General features: G+C 39.9%; 1 protein-coding gene across 2 annotated transcripts in view; it reads right to left on the bottom strand.

Annotated features, from left to right (window-relative positions):
- The window catches only part of CDYL (chromodomain Y like), a 245982-nt gene that overhangs the window by 179268 nt on the left and 46105 nt on the right, over positions 1-20609 (bottom strand). The window contains exon 2 of one of the 2 annotated variants that reach the window (XM_086965040.1): positions 11563-11714. The exons of the other annotated variant lie outside the window; for it this stretch is intronic. The gene's annotated coding sequence lies outside the window, so the exon portion shown is untranslated. The remainder of the gene's footprint in view (positions 1-11562; positions 11715-20609) is intronic. 2 annotated transcript variants of the gene reach the window in all.

The raw sequence follows: 20609 nt of genomic DNA on the forward strand, positions 1-20609 counted from the left end.
GAAGCTGATCGACATCTAAATCTTCATCAAACGATTAATCCATATCAATGTCAAGTGAACGCGAAGATGGTTGTGCCATATTAATGTTTACCTCAGAGAAATGTGTGCATTTTGGACTGCATGCGTGTTAGGGAAAATACTGGTCAAACAGAAGTCGACATGACAAAGCACTAAAGTCATTCAAACATTGTCTGAAAATCGCACTAAAAGCCAATGGTTGTTCAATAAATTTCATTCTTTGATAGTGGAGTGTAAATAAATATAATGCCTGAGGTGAAATATAATTAACTGTTTCCATTGCCCCAACTTACGCAATCGAAAACTAAAGTGTATACAAGGGCTGCATCAATGCCACTAAAAAGTCAATGTTCATTTGCAGCAACGATGAAGCACTAGAAAACAAAACTACAAGCACCCATTCATGTACTTCAAGGTACGGCAACAAGCGCCTGCTTACTCCGCTTCAGCACACCTGCTCATATGGGATTGATATCCATGAAATAGACATGTATGCTCTTCATTAAATAGTAAGTAAATTCCCTTTGTTGTATAGTGGGTTGGAAAAACTCAAGACTATGAAAGTCCAATTAAACATTAATAAATACGTCCGTCCTATTGCTCAAGGAAACAGATAATCTGCCTTTCACTTACAGGAAGCTGTTGAAAAAACTTCAATCCTTCCACAAACACCATCTCATTGAGCATTCCACTGGTCCAACTCCATGGGTTTCTAACATAGTGGTGGCACCTAAAAAGGAAAGTGAAGGAGCTGTATGCATCCGTGTGGCTACGAGTCAAGCGAACAAGGCAATTGAAAGAAAACAGCATCCAGGTCCGCACATTGTGGACACAATAACACAATTGAATGGTGCAAAGGTATTCTCTCGCATGATCTCAATAAAGGATATCATCAGTCCGAACTCGAGGCGAATTGCAGGTACATCACAACCTTTCCTAAAAATGTTGGTCTGTTCTGGCGTGTCATTATCTGCGGAGCTATTTTAAGATGTCATCCGACGTATCATACAGCCTGCCATGAATGCTTTCAATTATAATGATGACAGATTGGTTTTTGGAGCTACCCAGGAGCACGACAAAGCTCTCACGCAAGTGTGTCAGTTGCTTGCTGATGCCGGTTAAACTTTGAATGCCGATAAATGAGAGTTCCATAAGACAAAGTTACAATTATTTGCCCATAGCTTTTCTGATGGGGGCAGGACACCTGATCCCGCGAAGGTGTAGGTACTGTCAATTGCCAGTCCCCTCACAAGATGTTTCCATGGTACGTTCATTCCTTGGAATAGCTAGCTATTGCTCCAGATACATTTGAGACTTTGCTACTGTCCGTGTGATATTAAGAGACTTGATGAAAAATAATGTTTCTTTCTTTTGGGCACATGAATGTGAGCAAAGCTTCCAGAAAAATCAAACAAGCTATTGAGAACGCTACTGAAATTGCATACTTTTAACCAAAACATCATACTGAGGTTGTTGTCGATTCTAGCCCTATCGTGTTAGGCGCCCTTGTGCAAAGCACAGCGGATACCCAAATGCTCGAAGATGTATTGTGGCATATACAAGTCGCAGTTTGTCCCAAACTGAGCATGATTATTAACAACCTGAGTACGAAAGCTCAGCAGTAGTGTTGGCTTGTGAACATTTCCATGTATTCTAGTATGGGAAGCCTTTCACGCTTGTGACAGATCATCAAGCACTGTTGACTGTCTTTGGCAATCCAAAGGCAAAAATGCCTCCTTGCATTGAACGTTGGGGTCTACGATTGCAAGAATACAGATACACCATTGTGCACTATCCAGGCAAAAGATCAGAAGCCTACTGTTTTCCTTCTCAAAAGTGTTTTTGCAATTCTGTGGCACCCATATTAAGACGGATGAAACCTACATAAATTTCATAGTGAAATCAAGCACTCCAGCTGCCATTTTGTTGGAATAAATTACCACTGCCATGAGTCACAATAGTGACATGCTAAAACTGAAAGACATTACACATCAGTCTTGGTACCAGCACCCTCAAGCTCTTACCAGTGACCATGAATATCTGAAGTTTAAAAATGTCAAGGATGAACTGTCCCTTACTCAGGAAGAGATCATTTTAAGAGGTTTGAGAATGGTCTTTCTGGAGAGTCTGCGACAACAAATAATTGAAGTGGCCCATGAAGGAGACCGTGAAATTGTTGCCATCAAAAGAGCTCTAAGAGACAGTCTTGTTTCCACATTTCAACGAGAGTAGAAATAAAATTAAAGGCCTGTCATTTCTGCAACTGCCTGTCATCAACACACCTTACACATATCAGAGTTGCCAGCACATGCATGGGAAAAAATTTCCATTGACTTCTTTTGTCCTCTTGACAACGGACATCACCTTTGATCATTGAGGAGTACTACTGTTTCTAATTGATAGAAGATCTCTCATCTACCATTCAAGAACTAGTCTTTGAGATGTTTAACAGCATATTTGAGACATGGGGTGTTCCTGCAATCTTGAAGTCTAACAGCCCACGTCGAGAATTCAGAGACTTTCTCATTTTAATGTGAAGCGTTAGAAAAGCACACTTCTTTGGCCACAGGCTAATGGCGTGGTCGAACGTTTCACGAGTACGGTTAAGAAAGTTACCAGTGTGCTGTAGTAGAAACGCTCGACCTTAAGACGGTCTTAAATACAACTCTTCAAGTTTAATGTTTGACCCCTCACTTGACCATAGGTGAAATCTCTGAAACCTTGATTGTCAGGAGAGCAATGGCGACCAATGGACCAAATGAGATCAAATACTGAGGAAGAGACCCGCATGAAAGACTTGGATCATAAGGAGAAAATGAAGGCACATGAAGATAAGGGTCGACATGCAACAGATGTTACGTTCACTAGAGGAGATCCAGTTCTTGTTCGTCAGGACTGAAAACCAAAGTCTGATGCTCCTTTCGATGCTAAACTATTTCACGCTGTGACCAGCAAAGGGCACATGGTGACTGCTCATAGTCCTGGGAAGTCCATTACATGATTTACTCGCATGTGGGTCAGCGCTCGTTAGACACGGATGTCAATGTAGCCGGGCATGGACACTTCTACTGACTGTACTCAGTTTCTGAAGACACAGTCGAGACTCATGATCAAAGCACCATTAAAACTCATTCAAGAGCTAGAATTGTGTATATATTTGTAAAAAAAGAAATGTTCAAACACAGCGGGAAATGTAGTGTGAATTTGTAATGACGGAACACTTGTGGCTTCTGCTGGACTCCATAGAACTGTGAAGTAAGCATGTGAGCGTAGTGAAGTGAATGCAGGTTTAGAATGTGGAGTTCATGGTTACAGCAGAAGAATAAAGACGTGTTATACGTTGCTGTGTGTGTGGCATTGTCATTGGCAAGTAACCAGGCTGGGGAGGACGCTAGAGGAAGGAGGGGCCAAAGGTGATAGCAAAATCGATAGGGGTGATTTACACATAGGGAAAGTGTGATATTTCTAATTGTAAACATTTCTATACATAAATGTGGCACTTCATGGGGACTCAGTGAACAATATTTTTGCTAAATGTGTAGGTATATTGCGGACAGTTTGGTTTTGGATAGTTGTACACTCCATTTCGTTATCTTTTAGATTTGAAAATCTAAGCCATAAGTTTATGCTGTGTACTACTTGGTTTTTATATTACAATGAGATTCACTGTGCTGTCTCTTCTCTGCAGTGGAGGGCGGCTCCTAAATGAGATTTCTCCATTTGTTATTTATGTCTTTTTGTTAATGAAAATCAGCACACAAAAATATAAAAATCAAATAAGTAAACAGATGTCAGTAGGAAATCTCAACTCCCAAAAAGCAGTCATGGCAAGCCAGTAAGTGTCAGTAAATGCCTTGTACCTCAGCTACCTTAGATACCAATCAGATTTGGTGGCATGCCTATTGTGTAGCTCTGCTAGAGAAAGGTGCATCCTGTGTAGGCATTTAAATGGAATCAAATAGTATTTAAAGAGCATTTAGAGAAATGCTGATGCACCATATATCACTATTTCAACAAACACAAGGGGACAGATTCAAACGCACTAGTAGAATAGGATGCCTTTAGTGTGGTGGTCAGGGTCACAGCATCAGTGCAGAGGTGGGCATCAAGAAAACAATAAAATGGGTCAGGAATACAATAGGTACAAAAGTCTATGTGATCTTGAACAGAACGCAATTAATAACCCCCTAAGCAGAAGGAGACTGACAACAGCTAGAGAAGAATATGCCATGCTGCTGGACAGTGTGTATTGCTTCAACCACACCAAGTAGTGCCAGCCCATAGCGAGGGAGACAAAGTAGGCTGATTACCCTCAAATTGACAGGCACATCCTTGATAACAGAGGATGTTGAGAGACTATAGTACATAGAAAAAATGACATTAAAAAATATAAGTAATGTAGCTTATATAGAATATTATAATTTAAACTGGAAAGGAGACAGAGAGAAGATCAAATGGAATCAACTCCTATCAAGTTAGAGCAGCTTGCACCCAAATTCTCCAAGGAACTCAAGAGTTTGAGTCTTCCTGTGCCGAAGCTTGAGGTGAGAGAATTAACTCAGGAAATGGCGAGACGGAACACACCAGGGCCTCATGGTCTCGTGCTGAAATTTTATAGTACTTAAGGGGACATACTGGCACTGCATTTGGCAACGATGTACACTGCAGCGTTAGACTTGGGTCACCTCCCAGAGTTCATGTTAAACATGGATTACAAGAGGCTTATTAAGATTTTGAGGAGATCAATTTATCCACAGCTGCAGGCACTATTGAACACACAGCAAAATGGTTTAAAGGGCAAAACATACTTGAATTTCCGACACCTATTCTGGGTACCAAAGTAAAGTCCACAGACCTAACAAGAAGCCATGAAACATGTCGAGAGGCCTAGAGAAGGCATTTGGCATGCTCGGCTGGCGATCTTAGTTTGCAGTTTTCTATTGAGCGCCATCTGACGGAGAAATACTCTGTTGAATTTCTCCATCATACACCAAGCCTACCAGTAGAGCCAAGAGATGCAGAATGTCACCCTCATTAGGGGTATAAGGATATGAGATAGGGTGGCAATTATCCTGCAGGTTATTTGTTCTAGCAATGGAGCCCATAACCCTAGTGACAAAGAACAGATACCTGTGAAGGACTGTATAACCGCAAAATGGCATACACACCCTTTCCATATACACTTACTATCTGCTATTAATTTTGAGAGTCTAAAATGTAAGAGTGTCACCCTTTCAAGCCGAAAGGGACAGGTTAGCTAAAACCAAAAAAAAAAATCCCTTTTGTGCTCACGGTTTACAACCACTGATCGTTAGGTCAATTAGAATGCACTGAATAAAATAATATCGGTCTCCTTTCTATATATAAAATATGTATAGTTATTACAATGATTCAAATGCATATCATTATATCCAGAATGTACAAATCACTAAATAAACAATACAATAAAAAACACAATAAAATGTAGAATCTAAAAACATTGAGACTCCTAATTTTCTGTGCAGCAATTGAAGCACTTAATTAAACATTTCTTATAACGGATCCTCTATTTGTATAGACCATATGGGAACCATAAATTGAAAGCATATACCAATAAGGACAAAGAAATACTATGTATCAAAGTACTATCACTATATAGATTATGTCATAATCTATGTAGTGATAGTATTTTGAATCTCTGTAATAAATGTACATATTTTTTATATAAAAAGGAAACAGTCATATTTGATGATTTAGTTCATTACTATTGATATGGAATTTTATTCAGTGCATTCTGATTGACATAACGATCAGTGGTTGTAAAGCAGGAGCAAAAAAGCGATTTTGTTTTTAAATTATTTTTGAGAGGCAAGTACATGTGCACCTTCTGATGTGACCAAACACAGAAGGGAGACTTCAGCGTCAACTGGGAGAACTCCATTAGGAACGCTAGAGTATGCATTTCTCATATTGATGAGGACAAAACGTCAGTGAATTTGGGCAGGACTTGTTGGTCCTGCAAGAGCTAAGCAGAATTATGAAACATTTAGCTTATCTTGGTTATCGGCAAAGATGCACTGGACAAGATGGTGATGCTTTCATCACTATCTTAGCCAGTTCGATTTTTCTTTACCCTACCCATATGGCATCATAGAATGTTGCTTTTAGATGGTCAGACACTCTTCTGGCAACCTAATTTGAGGTTCAGGTAGATGCCAGGATGCTCTTGAAAAGTTGAAACTTCCTATAAGAACAGGAGACAGTGTGCTGAATTTTGAATACTTATCTGGCAGCACAACATGACTTGGGTGGTTCATTTTTAGGAGAGTCTATTTACTGGATGCTATCTATGGGACTAGTACTTCAGGGTGCCCTGGTCAGCCTCATTATCGGGCAGTGGATTGCTTATGCGGAATGTCCCAGACTGCTTCGGACCACGGTGAAGTGTCAGAAGACGAGAATGATGAAAAACAAGTAAACACTTATGTGCCCTATCTCTCCTGCTGGTGGGCTTACCGAAGCTCTAAGGGCACTTAATGGCTAGCATAGTGGAGGGATGGTCCAGGGCAGGTTCTGAAAAATGCAGGGGATTATTACTACTTAGGAGAGTTTAAATCATTTGATGCATGGTGGAGTTAGGCATACTCCCAGCAGGCCAATTTCTTTCGTACGAAAGCCTGGGAATCAATCTGGAAAAATGGGAGACATATGGAACCCAAGACGCATGACCTGATGCATCCGCATTTCAGACCGGGCCATAACAGAAGCCATGTCACCTCGCTGTAGAAGGCCAAACAATCAATGACGAAAATAGCAAAAAATAGAAGTGGGACTAGGATTTTTGAACAGTCTTAAGAATCGAGAAATATCAGTTTCAAGCATATGCAATTTAAATATACAGATAGGACATAACCAATAGAAAGGGGTCTTTACAAGATGCATTCTCTAAACACACTGTTGTGTCTCTCGATGCAAGATTTTTCCACATGGTGTGGAGCTGCTATAGGATGCATAGAGCTTGCTATGAAATCACAGATATGGTAGAAGAACCATTAATGAGAAGAGGTTTACATGCACACACACCAATGACTGCTGGCCCTTTCAACCACTGAAAACTGAGCAAAGGTGGTTATAAAATCTATGTCCTACTTTTATTGCCGGTCAAGAGAGCTACAGGGATGGCCTGGTGTTTATCGGAGCCTCTTTCACATTCTACAACTGCAGTTGGAGAGGGGAAGTGGGGAGACTAGACACTTGTAAGAGTGTGGCCCTACATGGGGAAGGCAAAAGGGGTATGGCCAGACAGCCTATTTCACATCTGCAGGATGAAATATTATCCTCTTAAGAGAACACACCAGCACGCCATGGAGCCTTGGTATTACGGGTGTTTACAACCCATGTTCGGAGTCAGAAGCACATTGCTTGCAAGTGTTAAAATAAGAGCCTCTTCTTAAACCAACGTACCCAGATGAATGTCCCATGATAAATTCGCAGGCAAGAATTGAATATGAATTTATAACACATCCTACCACACAAAGATACCTTCTTACTAACCCATATGCTATTTTGCCTTAACCAATAAACACTGTAAACAATTATATAAGAACATACAAGAACAAGCATTTGCAATGCAATAGGTCTCGCCTTAGGAAAGTTAGAGCTATTGGTATGGTAAATGACAAATTCTTTATTTATGTTTTTTTTTTTTAATAACGTAATTAATAGCTTAGAGCATGAAATCCACTGAGCCTTAATGAGGGGCAGGAGGGGACAGTATCCCAAGTGAAAATATTTAATGAATGTGGGTTTTCCCGCAGTTATTGCCAGACCATACAATGTAAGCTTGGGAAAATCAGCAAGGGGTGCCTTGTTGAGAGGCACGCCGAGCACCGCCAGAACAGGTGAGTGTGTTGAGGAGGAGGAGGGGTGAGTGGGGGTGGGGTGTGCGCGTGTGTCTATTGTAGTGTGTCTGTGTGTGCGTGTGTCTGTCCGCGCGTGTGTCTGTTTAAGGGGGGTGGGTGTGTGTGTGTGTGTGTGTGTGTGTGTGTGTGTGTGTATGTGTGCATGCGTGCGTGAGCCTTTCTTTAAGGGGGGGTGCGTGTGTGTGTGTGTGTGTGTGTGTGTGTGTGTGTGTGTATGCGCGCATGCGTGCGGGAGCCTTTCTGTGCATGGGAATATCAGGGACGGCGACGTGCGCGCTCACGAGCTACAATCTCCGGCAGGAGAAGCTCGTGACAGTCTGCTGTCTACATTCCCCAGAAAGTGATTGCATAAGTTGTCTCGCCCTAGACGCAAAAGCTTCGCTTTTGCTTCGTCTAGGCGAGACCTAAAAAGGTGGATCACTTTAATTATTGTTATTTTCTGTATGCATGTATATCTGTATGTATGTAGGTAGGTAGGTAGGTAGGTAGGTATGCTTGTGTGTATTTATATGCAGATTAAGCCATGCTTAATCCTGTGTATTCCAATTTTGTAGTTGTTTGTTTGAAGCTTTCTTGGCAAATGTTCTTATGAGGTGGCCTGATTACATTATATTTTCATTAATTCACGCTTAGTGTCGAGAGAGACCTCTCTGCTTTATGTCACTTTTGTTGTTACAGATTGGCTGGGTGTAACAAAGCTGTACCTCCTTATACATTAGAGCATGAAATCCACTGAGCCTTAATGAGGGGCAGGAGGGGAAAGTATCCCAAGTGAAAATATTTAATGAATGTGGGTTTTCCCGCAGTTATTGCCAGACCATACAATGTAAGCTTGGGAAAATCAGCAAGAGGTGCCTTGTGTCAGCATAACAGAATGATCACTTTTTTACTTTGCTCTTTTATGAATCTTCACAAAGTAAAAAAAAGATCAGCAGCGTTTGTTGGTTATATGTGCGTAGTTTAAATCCTACCGTCTTGTTTTCCTCAGGCCCACACTGCAGCGCATTTTATGAACCGCTGTCGAATGGGTCGCTAACGGCTATGGGGAAGGTTACCCACCGCTGTTAGCAGCACAACAAAACCATGTCGCGGTGCCAAGCAGGCCTCGACGTGCCTGCACTGCCTCACCACACAGACTCACAAAGCCCTCGGATCAGAAGTGCAAGGAGCAGCTGGCCTAACCCCCAGTGGGGCCCGGCCACGGAACAAGTGTTTGCTCAGGAAAATATACTCAATAATTTATATTGCAGCGCATTACCAGGTCATTAAAGATTTACAAACACTACTAAGTGATCTTTTCACTATGAAATACCCCCGATTTATAGTCGTATATATAGACACACGCACAATGTCAACAGCTCCTCGTGGTCAAATATAAAGGGAAAATAAAGTACGGTGTTTGGCGTTTGCCAGGCTCGATGAGAATTCTAAAACGTGTAAAAAAAAGTATCGTTTCATTATATAAAAACGTTTTCAGAAGAAAAGTAAAAATTCCCCAGCAGCTCGATGACTGAAGAGAAAAGCAACAAAGACCGGCTGCGCGCTGCCCACAGCTGTGCAGACTGCACGCGCACGAGCTCAGTCAGCAGTCAGTCAGGACACAAAATGAAGCGCCCAACTGGCACTTAAAATCTCAACTGTGCACACCCGCTTTAACGTGATAAGAACTGCCACAGAATCTAGGTCATAAAATATGGCTATGCTCGCCTTTCATCTATGCGTCTGCTGGGCGGAAGTGGTTTAAAGTCGGCGATAGAAGGCCGCCTAAATTTATATGTATTTATAAATGGTTCATGCCTGGACTTTTTCGTTCCGCCTTAAATATATATATATATATCAGGTAACACCGCCAGGAGAGTAACAGACACTTTCATACACTGGTTGCTGGTGCAATGCAAAGTTCTTTATTCTTTAATCAGTGCAATTCATATATACATACTTTATTCGATCAAAAATATGATCATATACATTGTAAAGTTCCCGCCGGGCCGCCGCGCTGCCTGCGACGACCCGGAAGCGGTTGGGCAGCCGGCCCCAACCGGAAGTCCTGCCCCCATCGCGGTGCGAGAGAGAAGCCACTGTCCGAGGAGCCCCGAGGGCTCCTGATCAAGTCCCGGTCCCGAGATGGGGGACCGGGTGAAGAGCGGCCGGGCGCATGAAGAAGGCGGGGCTCTCATGTGGTGAGAGAGCCCCGCAAAGCGCAACCGCCGCCCGAGAGGCACGCCGAGCACCGCCAGAACAGGTGAGTGTGTTGAGGAGGAGGGGTGAGTGGGGGTGGGGTGTGCGCGTGTGTCTGTTGTAGTGTGTCTGTGTGTGCGTGTGTCTGTCTGCGCGTGTGTCTGTTTAAGGGGGGGTGCGTGTGTGTGTATGTGCGCATGCGTGCGGGAGCCTTTCTGTGCATGGGAATATCAGGGACGGCGACGTGCGCGCTCACGAGCTACAATCTCCGGCAGGAGAAGCTCGTAACAGTCTGCTGTCTACATTCCCCTGAAAGTGATTGCATAAGTTGTCTCGCCCTAGACGCAAAAGCTTCGCTTTTGCTTCGTCTAGGCGAGACCTAAAAAGCAGACAGCGGACCAATTAACTGCACTTCACATAGTTCAAATTTGTAGAACACGGTGCACTCTTCTTCCAATACCAGCAGTTGTATGGTATTACTGCAGATGCAGACAAAGTCTTGACAACACAAAAGAGTGGAATGGTGCACCCGGAAGCAAGTTAATCAGAGATTCCTTCAGTCCATTTGGAAAGTTCCAGCTTTATTCACAATCGTAAAATCCAATTAAATAAAAAACATTCCAGCCAACGCATTTCGTTCAACCTGTGTTGAACTTCGTCAGGGCTGTAGGTAATGCATATAAAGACATAACATAGGTACAAACATGTACTACAAAGAACATATATAAAAATAACAAAGGACACTAGGACATGATCTTAACAAGAAGTCCGAAAATTCACACAAAAACAATAATCCTTATAGAACACTTCTCAGAGACCTATAACCAATGACTAATACTTATGTGTTAATCATAAAACGTTAGAGGGTCCACATCGAAACAATAATAATATAAACACAAATACAGTAATTCATTCATTTGGGAGTTTAAGATTATTAACACCATCGCTGCTTTAGATATTCTTCTTCTGTGCTGAGCGAGCACTGTGCCTCATGACGAGCTGAGCTCTTCATGAGCACGGAAAGGGTTAAACCATACTGTTGTTCTTGTATATCATCTCTGAAGTAATTCCTCCAGAGATAACATATAACCAAACACCATATTATTATAAACAAATGTTAAACTTATTTTGAGTGTATTTTTAGAATCTTACACAGCGAAAGCAGATTAATTAATAATTAGTGTCAGTTATGTGTTCAAAGGCAACCAAAATATTATATACTTTCCAACACCCATTATCATCTCCTGTTTTTGTTTAATAAATATATAAACCAATTATATAATTCATATATATTGGTTAATATATCTAGTTAAAAATCTGAAGTGGGGTTTAGGATAATAGAAAACAACCCAAAATAACATGATTAGGCACACCATACTTTTATAAAAAAGCATAATTGGTTCCAACATCCTCCTCCCAATACTTGCCATACTAGGGACACCATCTCACTTTATCTAAAACATACCTTGTATTTATATGTTGGTGAGTATCCCTCCTGTTTTAAAATGTATCCATCATTTATAATGAATATATTTTATTTATTTGATAGTCGTCAATAAATTCCACAATCACTGAAAAATGTTCTGGGGGACAGTTATCCTTCCATCTGTCCAATACCTGTGGAGAGGGTTTTTACAAAAAATTAATATAACCAAACAGCAATTAGTCAGAAGTTATACTGGTATAGATCCAACCACAAGCACCTAGCCCATCAATACCAAAAATCCATATTGTTTTCAACAACCTATTTTGTAACAACAGGTCACCTGACATCAATACTAATTTTGGTCCTACCAAAGCGCATAGTTATAAATGATGAAAGAGTGTTCAAAACTACCATTGCATTTCCATTTAGACCATAAAATCACCGACGCAGCGTTCCTACTTCCAAACCACCATCTTCGAATATAAAGGTGAACTGGTCATTTCCCATGTTAGGTTCTAACATATTACCCTTTAAAAATGTGCGATAAACAAATCCAGCTCGTATATTACAGCATGGGAATAACTCCAGTCCCACACGTATCCCAGATCCAATGTTCAAATATAGGAAAAATACTCCAATCACATCCCATACATAATCCCAACATGATACTTTGTTCAGCACAAGGCTCATATATCCAATTTCACCCAGACCATGGACCTGCGGCATGGGCATAACTCCAAACCCCCAAACATCTCGGTTAGAGATCAAATCTCAAAATTGCTCCAATTTGGGTTGCTCTTCCATCAACAAGTGGTTCCATAACTGAGTCCACCTAAGACAGTCATGTGCGGGTACCTACAAAAGCCCACGTATATGCCACAATATCTCAGTGAAGACATGATTATGCCTTACCCGACTCCGTATTCTCAGACAAAAACACTGCACTTCGTTCCTCACATGTAACCAATAGGAGTCCCTTCTTAACACCTTGGCTGCTAGGGGGTTTTCCCCTCCTGTGCTGATCCTGGATGAATCCCATTGTTCATGACAAGGTCAACTCGTCAAACGCACAGCGCAGGTAACACCCATGACGAGCTGACCTTGTCATGAGCATGGAAGGGGTTAATATCACTGCAACCCATAGGTGGTGATATCCTTTGATGTCATGAGTCTCTGTAATTGCGTCACTCCCATCAAACAAAGCTCTCAATGTGCAGGCCATGGCGGACATCTTTGAGTGGTACAATGCATGATCGGTCTATAGTGCGCTGAGCAACAATCCATACCAAGTAAGTACCCAGCACTTCCACCAGGTTGACAACAACAAAAAACACACCATCACAGTTATTGCCACTTTGTATGCCAAAAAAGATTCAAATTTGTAATTAAAAAGCAACTACAAAGGCACTTTGTACTCCGAAAAAAGATTCAAATTTACAAAGCAGATTCACTGTATTTAATTGAAAGAAAGGGGATGTCAGTGTCGTAAAGCGGTCGCTAACACTGCACCGATCATATCATGCCAATAGGTATGCATATCATGACGACCATTTAAGAGTGGTACAAACGGGGAAATTAATTACAAAAAGAAAATCAGAATCTTAAAGCAGCCCCTGATACTGCACCAACCATACCAAGCCAATAGGTATGTAGATCATGATGGCCATTTAGGAGCGGTACAATCCATTAAATACAGTATTGATCATGTAATCCCTATACCATTAGATGGCAAATGGCAATCATTTGCAAAACGGAAAAACAATTAAAAAGAAAAGAAAATTAGGGAAAAGCAGCGAGCCTCAACTTGCGGCATAGTGTGCCCCATGGTCACATGGTTCACTGGTTTCCCAAGTATCCTATGATGGTTGCACTCATATTTACAGCATAATCTACCACATAATTCAAAAATGGAATTTCAAAGATAACCCCATATTAGGCACAAAGAAAGGACACAGTCTTCCACATCCGGAATGCAAGAATGTTATTCACAGTAGTACATTACCCCAAGAAAAAGTGAAACTCCTTGTCCGTATTATGTTTTTGTCGGGTGGTTCCGAGACGACCGATACATTTAGCTTCAGTCTGTCTCAGTATCAACTCTGTCTCCCTCCAATGGGTTTTCTGTCACATGATCTATCCTAAAGAACCAAAAACTCGGGGCATTGGGTGGACACGTTTGTAGTGCTCCGTCATAGGGTATTTTGTGACACCGTTTCTCAATGCTCGACAGTGTTCCTGAAATCGTGTCTTTAGGGTTCTAGCCATGCTTCCAACATAAATAATGTCACAGCTACACCCTATTACATAGATACCAAAACTTGTGTTTCAATTAATAAAATGTTTTACATGAAACATTAGTTTGTTGTTAAACCTAAACTACTTCTGTTTGCTTTTACCAAACCGGCACACGCTGCAATTATTGCAGGTAAAGAAGCCTAATGGTTTAGATGGCAACCAAGTGTTCCTGTTTTGTGTAGTGGTGACATAACTCTGGCACAGTGAATTCCTCAATGTACAACCTCTCCTATAGATAACCCTAGGATTACTTTCCACCTCATTAAGTAATCCAGGTACGTCTGTGTGTAGGTGGCAATGTTTGTGTAAAACCCTATGACTTTTTTCCCTGTGGAGCATAAAAGTGGTGACGAATGTAGGTTTATTAAAACCATGTTTCTTATGGCATCCTGTGTTACTTTCAAGACTCTCTCTTTCTGGACAAGGTCTTTTTACCCATAACCCCTGTTCAAAATTCTTGCTTTTGTCTGGGTAACATTGTTCTTAAAGGATGATTCCTCACTACATTTACGACTAACACAGATCATTTCTCCGTATGGGATATTTTCTATCACAGAGGATGCATGTGCACTGAAGGATGCGGTTACATGCAACAGTTTTGCGAAACATTGTACTGTGAATAATGCCTCCTTTCATATAGAATTGTATGTCTAAAAAGTAAATTTTCTCACTATGGCAATCCATTGTCAACTTTATATTATATGGATTGTTATTAAGGTAACAGACGTATATGCATGTGTATACACTGGTCACATCAAACGTCACAAATTTTAACTCCTCAGACCAAGTGGAGTTGTTAAATTTGGTCAATGTCTTTGCTATCTTGTATATATGACGGCAAGTTGACAAACCGTTGAAGGGTAATGTCCACAAATTCAGTTAATCTCTCAGTCGGAGTTCCCACCTCCGAGCTAGACCTACCAGTAGGAAAACGTTCACACTTTGTGGCCTTGTGTAGTACTTATATGCATGGTGATCCCTACTCTTAAGTATCAGTATTCATCTTCCAACAGTAAACACATATCCTTCCACTCTTCCAACTTTAGGTTAATAAACACAGGGAGATCCTTTATCGGGTTACCCAATATTCGTTCATAGCATTGTTTGTCATTCAATTGGCGATCTATTTCACCCATGTAGTCCACTTTGTTCACACAGACTACATTGCTGCCTGGGTCTGCTTCTCGGATGACTATACGATCATCTTTCTGTAATCTGATCAATGCCGGTCTTTCTCTTCTTGTAAAGTTATGTCTAGGCTGGGGGCAACACCTAGAAGGGGATTCTAGGGAATACAATTCTCGAGTGACCCTTTCACTGAATTCTGTGATGGTTGTGCGACAGATGGAGGAATGAATTTGGAATTGGGTTTAAGTCCACTATCCTCGTCTAAATTCTCTACAATGTTTAGATCATGTAATAATTCCATATTTGTTTTTTCAGCCTGGTGGAAGTGCTGGCTACTTAATTGGAATGGATTATTGCTCAGCGGACTATGGACATATATTGCATTGTACCACTCCAAGATGTCTGCCATGACCTGCAGCACATGGACAACTTTGTTTTGGTGTGAGTGGTGCAATAACAGACTTGTGACGTCAAGAGATGTTACCACCTAAGGGTTGCAGTGATATTAAGAAGGGAATCCTATTTGTTACACTTGAGGAATGAAGCGCAGTGTTTTTGTCTGACACTATGGATTCGGGCAAGACGAAATCATGTCTTCACTGAGATATTTTGGCACATGCGTGGGCTCTTGGAAGTACCAGCATGTGACAGTCTTCGGTGGACTCACTTACCAAACCACTTGTTGGGAGGGCAACACAAATTGGAGCAATTTGGAGATTTGAACTCTAACCGAGGAGATGTTTGGGGGGTGGAGTTATGCCTATGCAGCAGATTATGAGTCCTCAGACTGGGTGAAATTGGATATATGAGCCTTGAACTGAACAAGGTATCATGTTGGGATTATGTATGGGATGTGATTGGAGTATTTTTCCTATATTTAAAAAATTGAATCTGAATACGATCGGATATGTGGGGGAAAGGTGTTATTCCCAGGCTGTAATATACAAGCTGGATTTGCTTATCACAAATATTTAAAGGGTAGTATATTCGAACCCAACATGGGCGATGACCAGTTCACCTTTATATTAGGAGATGGTGGTTTAAAAGTAGGAACGCTGTGTCCCTGAATTTATGGTCTAAACGGAAATGCGATGGTAGTTTTGAACACTCGTCATTTATAACTATGCGCTGTGGTAGGACCAAAGTTAGTATCAATGTCATGTGTGGCCTGTGGTTACAAAATTGTTAGAAAACAATATGGATATTTAGTACTTAGGGGCTAGGTGCTCCCGGTAGGATCTATACCAGCATCACCTCTGACTAACGGCTGGTTGGTTGTAGTAATTTTTTGTAAAACACTCTCCACAGGTATTGGACTGAGGGAAGGATAAATGTGCCCCTGGAACATTTTTCAGTGATTGTGGCATTTATTGACGACGTTGATGAAACAAATAATAAATAAAATATATTCATTATAAATGATGGACACATTTTAAAACAGGAGGGATACTCGCCAACATATAAATACAAGTTACGTTTTAGATAAGAAGAGAAGGTGTCCCTAGTAGGTCGTCGGAGCCAATTATGCTCTTCTAAAAAGTATGGTGCGCCTAATCATTGTTATTTTGGGTTATTTTCTACTAACCTAAACCGCATTTCAGATTTCTAACTGGACACGTTAACCAATATATATATGACTTAAATAATTTATTTACATATTTATTAAACAAAAACATGAGAAGATAAAGGGTGTTGAAAAGTATATATTATTTTGGTTGCCTTTGAACACATAACTGACACAAATTATTGAACACTCTGCTTTTGTTTTGTGTAACATTCTAAAAGTACACTCAAAATAAGTTTAAAATTTGTTTATAATATGGTGTTTGGTTATATGCTATCTCTGGAGGAATGACTTCAGAGATAATGTATTGCGAGGATATACAAGAATAACAACGGGCTGGTTTAATAATCTTAAACTCACAAACGAATGAGTTAGTGGATTTGTGTTTGTATGATTATTGTTTCGATGTGGACTTTTCAAAGTGTTGCGATTAACACATAAGTATTAGTCGTTGGTTATCGTTCTGAGAAGTGTTTTATAAGGATTAATGGGTGTGCGTGGATTTTCGTACTTATTGTTAAGGTCATGTCCTAGTGTACTTTATACGTTTTTGTGTGTGTGTATATTATATATATATATATATTTCATATTCTTGCAGTGCATGATTGTACTTAAGTTATATCTTTATATGTATTACTTACAGCCCTGATGTAGTTCAACACAATTTGAACGAAACACATTGGATAAAATGCTATTTGTTTGTATTTTATGATCCAAATGACCTGAAGGAATCTTTGATTAACTTGCCTCCGGGTGCACCATTCCATTCTTTTGTGTTGACAAGACATGTATAAGAACACTAAAAAAAAAAAAAAACACATGCTACAAAATGCTTACTAGATTTCTTTAATTTAAAATGTGACTAATTGGTGGGTTGAATGCATTTCTCTAAGTTTGAACAAATAATACGAGTTAAAGGAACAGCAAGTCTGGTAATATTTTGAACTTGTAAGTGAGGCACAAGTCGATAATCAAAACAAATTATTGGTTGATCAGGAATATGCAGACTAATACGATTAAAGAACTATTACCAACTAAAACAAGAACATCATTAATAGGCCTGGTTGCAACATTCAGGTTGAGAAATCTATGGTTTGGCATAAACTCACCTAAGAAGACATGCATGATTTTCTCTACATCCTTATTCAAAAGAAACCAAACAGGTCTCTTATAGAAGTATTACATTTTAGCAGACTGTACTATTCTAAAACAGAAATTCAAGAATGAGAAGATGAACCCCAAGATGGACTTCAAACTGAACATTTAGATCCAATTTACTATTTATGGAGCAAATGACGAAAAAGATAAGAAGATTTTAACTAAATATCTATTATTAATGCCCAGCCATGAGCTGGAGTGTGTTTAACTCTTTACTTCGCTATGAAGTTTTCATCCTTATTGGATGGGAATCCACGATAGGAAAGGGGAGAAAAAATTCTGGAGGAGATAAAACAGTATGACAATATTGCTGCCAAGACAGTACAAAATAGACTCTTAGAATAAAGAAAGAAATAACAAAAAAGCAGGATCGTAGCCATTTTTGGTGACAAGTATTGAAAACACATAACTGTTGCTGGTAAGTGCATATTTATAAGAAAACATACACTGGTATGTCAAAATAATAAAGGCACCTTGGGTAAAAGTAATGCACTGCATAATGGGAATAAAGGAGTCTGGAGTCCAAAGTAAAGCATTTATCTTTGATCACAACAAAGACATTAGTAAGACCTTTAATTCTTTTTAGAAAACTGCATAAATCAATGTAATCTTTGGGTTTCTAATATGAAGTGTTCATGCAGATCTGGTATTCTCAGCCAATTTGCAACAATCTAAAGCAGATTTAGGCCAAATGAGAGTAACAACTCAAGGCCTAAAGCCATGTAAGATATTCCTCCATGACATAACTAAAGAGATTTACATTGTCTTTTGATAACATCCCTCTTAAATTAGTTTCAATGTACCCGGCACATCGGTACTAACCCTAAAAGATGGGAATAACCTATTTTTTCACGTATGAAAAGGATATCACAGGATGTCAGATGTATAGGAGGATAAATTAAGATCAAATATTGTCCACCGTCGTAGAATTAAAAATAAGCAAGGCACTAATTACCATCCAATATGGTTTCAGAACTAAAGCCGTTCTTTATGTGATTAAAAAAAATTTAATCTTGAACAGAGAATAGTTCTAAAAAACAACGGTATAAATCAATTGTCTCCGGTTACTCAAGATTTTTACGGAATCATTGGTACAATAGAGAAAATAAATGTATATCAAGAGTTTTCAGTGCAGATAACATTAATAGACTTGGTCTACTGTGTGATGCTCTCATATGCTACACAAACTTTGAAAAGGAATCCTCTCAACATGAAATGTGTGGGGTGAATACTGCTAGATTGTTAGGCCAATCTGAATAATCGTAAAATTTGGGATTCCAAATCCTGAGGAGCCAAGGTCATTTCTTTGCTGCAAACTGCATAAAATTATATCAAAAGAAACAAGTTTAAAAAAATTAAATATACTTTATTTAGCAATAATTGACCACATTAACTTAACCTGATGTACTTCTAGTATTCTGGTTCCTCTGCAAAAGTTGGCCAGCTAAAATCTGAATATCTTTATTATGAAAAACACTGGTCTGCAAGTATAACAAAAAGAGAATTTCAGGACGTGAAGTATGACTATATTAAAAACGACGGATTCTGTGCTAAAGTTTCAAACTATCTGATTTCCTTGAATGAAATTCCATGGTTCTGAAAAGAATGGAAGTGTATCAAAACAATGATCAGTGAAGAAGGATCCATTAATAATAATTGCCTAGATGGGAGAAAAGAAAAAAAGTTATTTTTATGTAATGACAGGTCTACATCATATGTATGCTTGCTGAATTTCAAAATATGAATATCTTCACCTCTGGCTGGACCCCTGAACACTTTCTTAAAAAGAGCAAGCTCCCTTTTATACAAACCCTGCCAAATGATAAAGAATTACAAGCCCTTTGTACAAACACATCCAATACATAAACAATTACTATGTCTTTGAAGGGCGATACTTTTCACTTCCATTATATTCCACATTCTATGGAACCAGTCCATTTGTGATGATATTTTCATAGTGCTCCAATGTTGTTTGGTAGCCTGTAGACCAAAAGACATTTGTTTCTCTTTCATTGAGCACAAGACTAATGCTTGCTTGTTTGGTAAATGTAGTATGATATAGTGTGTGAATCTGAGTCTCTGCAGTTTGATAGATTATCTACATTGTCCAGGATCACTTTCCAGAAGTGCTGAATCTTATAGAAGTATCACAAAAGATAGGCCAGGGTGTGATGTTTCCTACATGATCGCCAGCAGGTTTATTTCAATCCCATTCACGTAACCGGATTATGGTACAAGCATTTATTTAGTTTATTGGTGATTTCAGTTACTACTGAAACTTGGGATGTACTGTGGGATCTTGTGTAGATCGGGGCCCATTCTTCATCTGTGAGTCTGTGTCCCAACTTTTTCTCCTACTTTAGCTGTCCTCGGGCATGAGTGAGTAAAGGACTATCTTATCCGCCTTTCATATATTTCAGACATGGCAAACATTTTTCAAATTCCTTTAAATTACAGGATGTAGCTTGTTTGTTCTCTGGCTGCATAGCCCAATTGCGGATTTGCAAGTAAGTGAATAAGTTTACCCTGCAACAGCAAATTCCCTCTTTATTGCTTCAAATTCTTTAATAACTTCTTTACTGAAGAGCTCACTGATTCGGACACATCGTGCCTGTGTCCAGGCTTGGATGGTGTGTGTATTCTTTGCCAGTATATACATGGGTTTAGCTGTAAAAGGAGAAGGGTAAGTAGTGAAGTCCTTTTTCTTTCCCACTTTGTTCCAGACTGCTAAAGTAGATCTACGGTTGTATGGTTTCCACTTTTCCAGTATGAACTGCAAGTTTGTTCAGCAACATAAACGTTGGGTTCGGTGCCAGACTCTATGCATTCCCTAATGATATGTTGTTGTAGAGGCCAGCTTGCTCACAGTTCCCTCATTTGCCTCCCTAATCTAAATGGGTGGCGAATGGTTTGGGCAACCTCAGAACAGGATAACCCTGAT

The sequence above is a fragment of the Lissotriton vulgaris genome, chromosome 4_1 (assembly GCF_964263255.1).
Source record: "Lissotriton vulgaris chromosome 4_1, aLisVul1.2, whole genome shotgun sequence".
NCBI lineage: Eukaryota > Metazoa > Chordata > Amphibia > Caudata > Salamandridae > Lissotriton > Lissotriton vulgaris.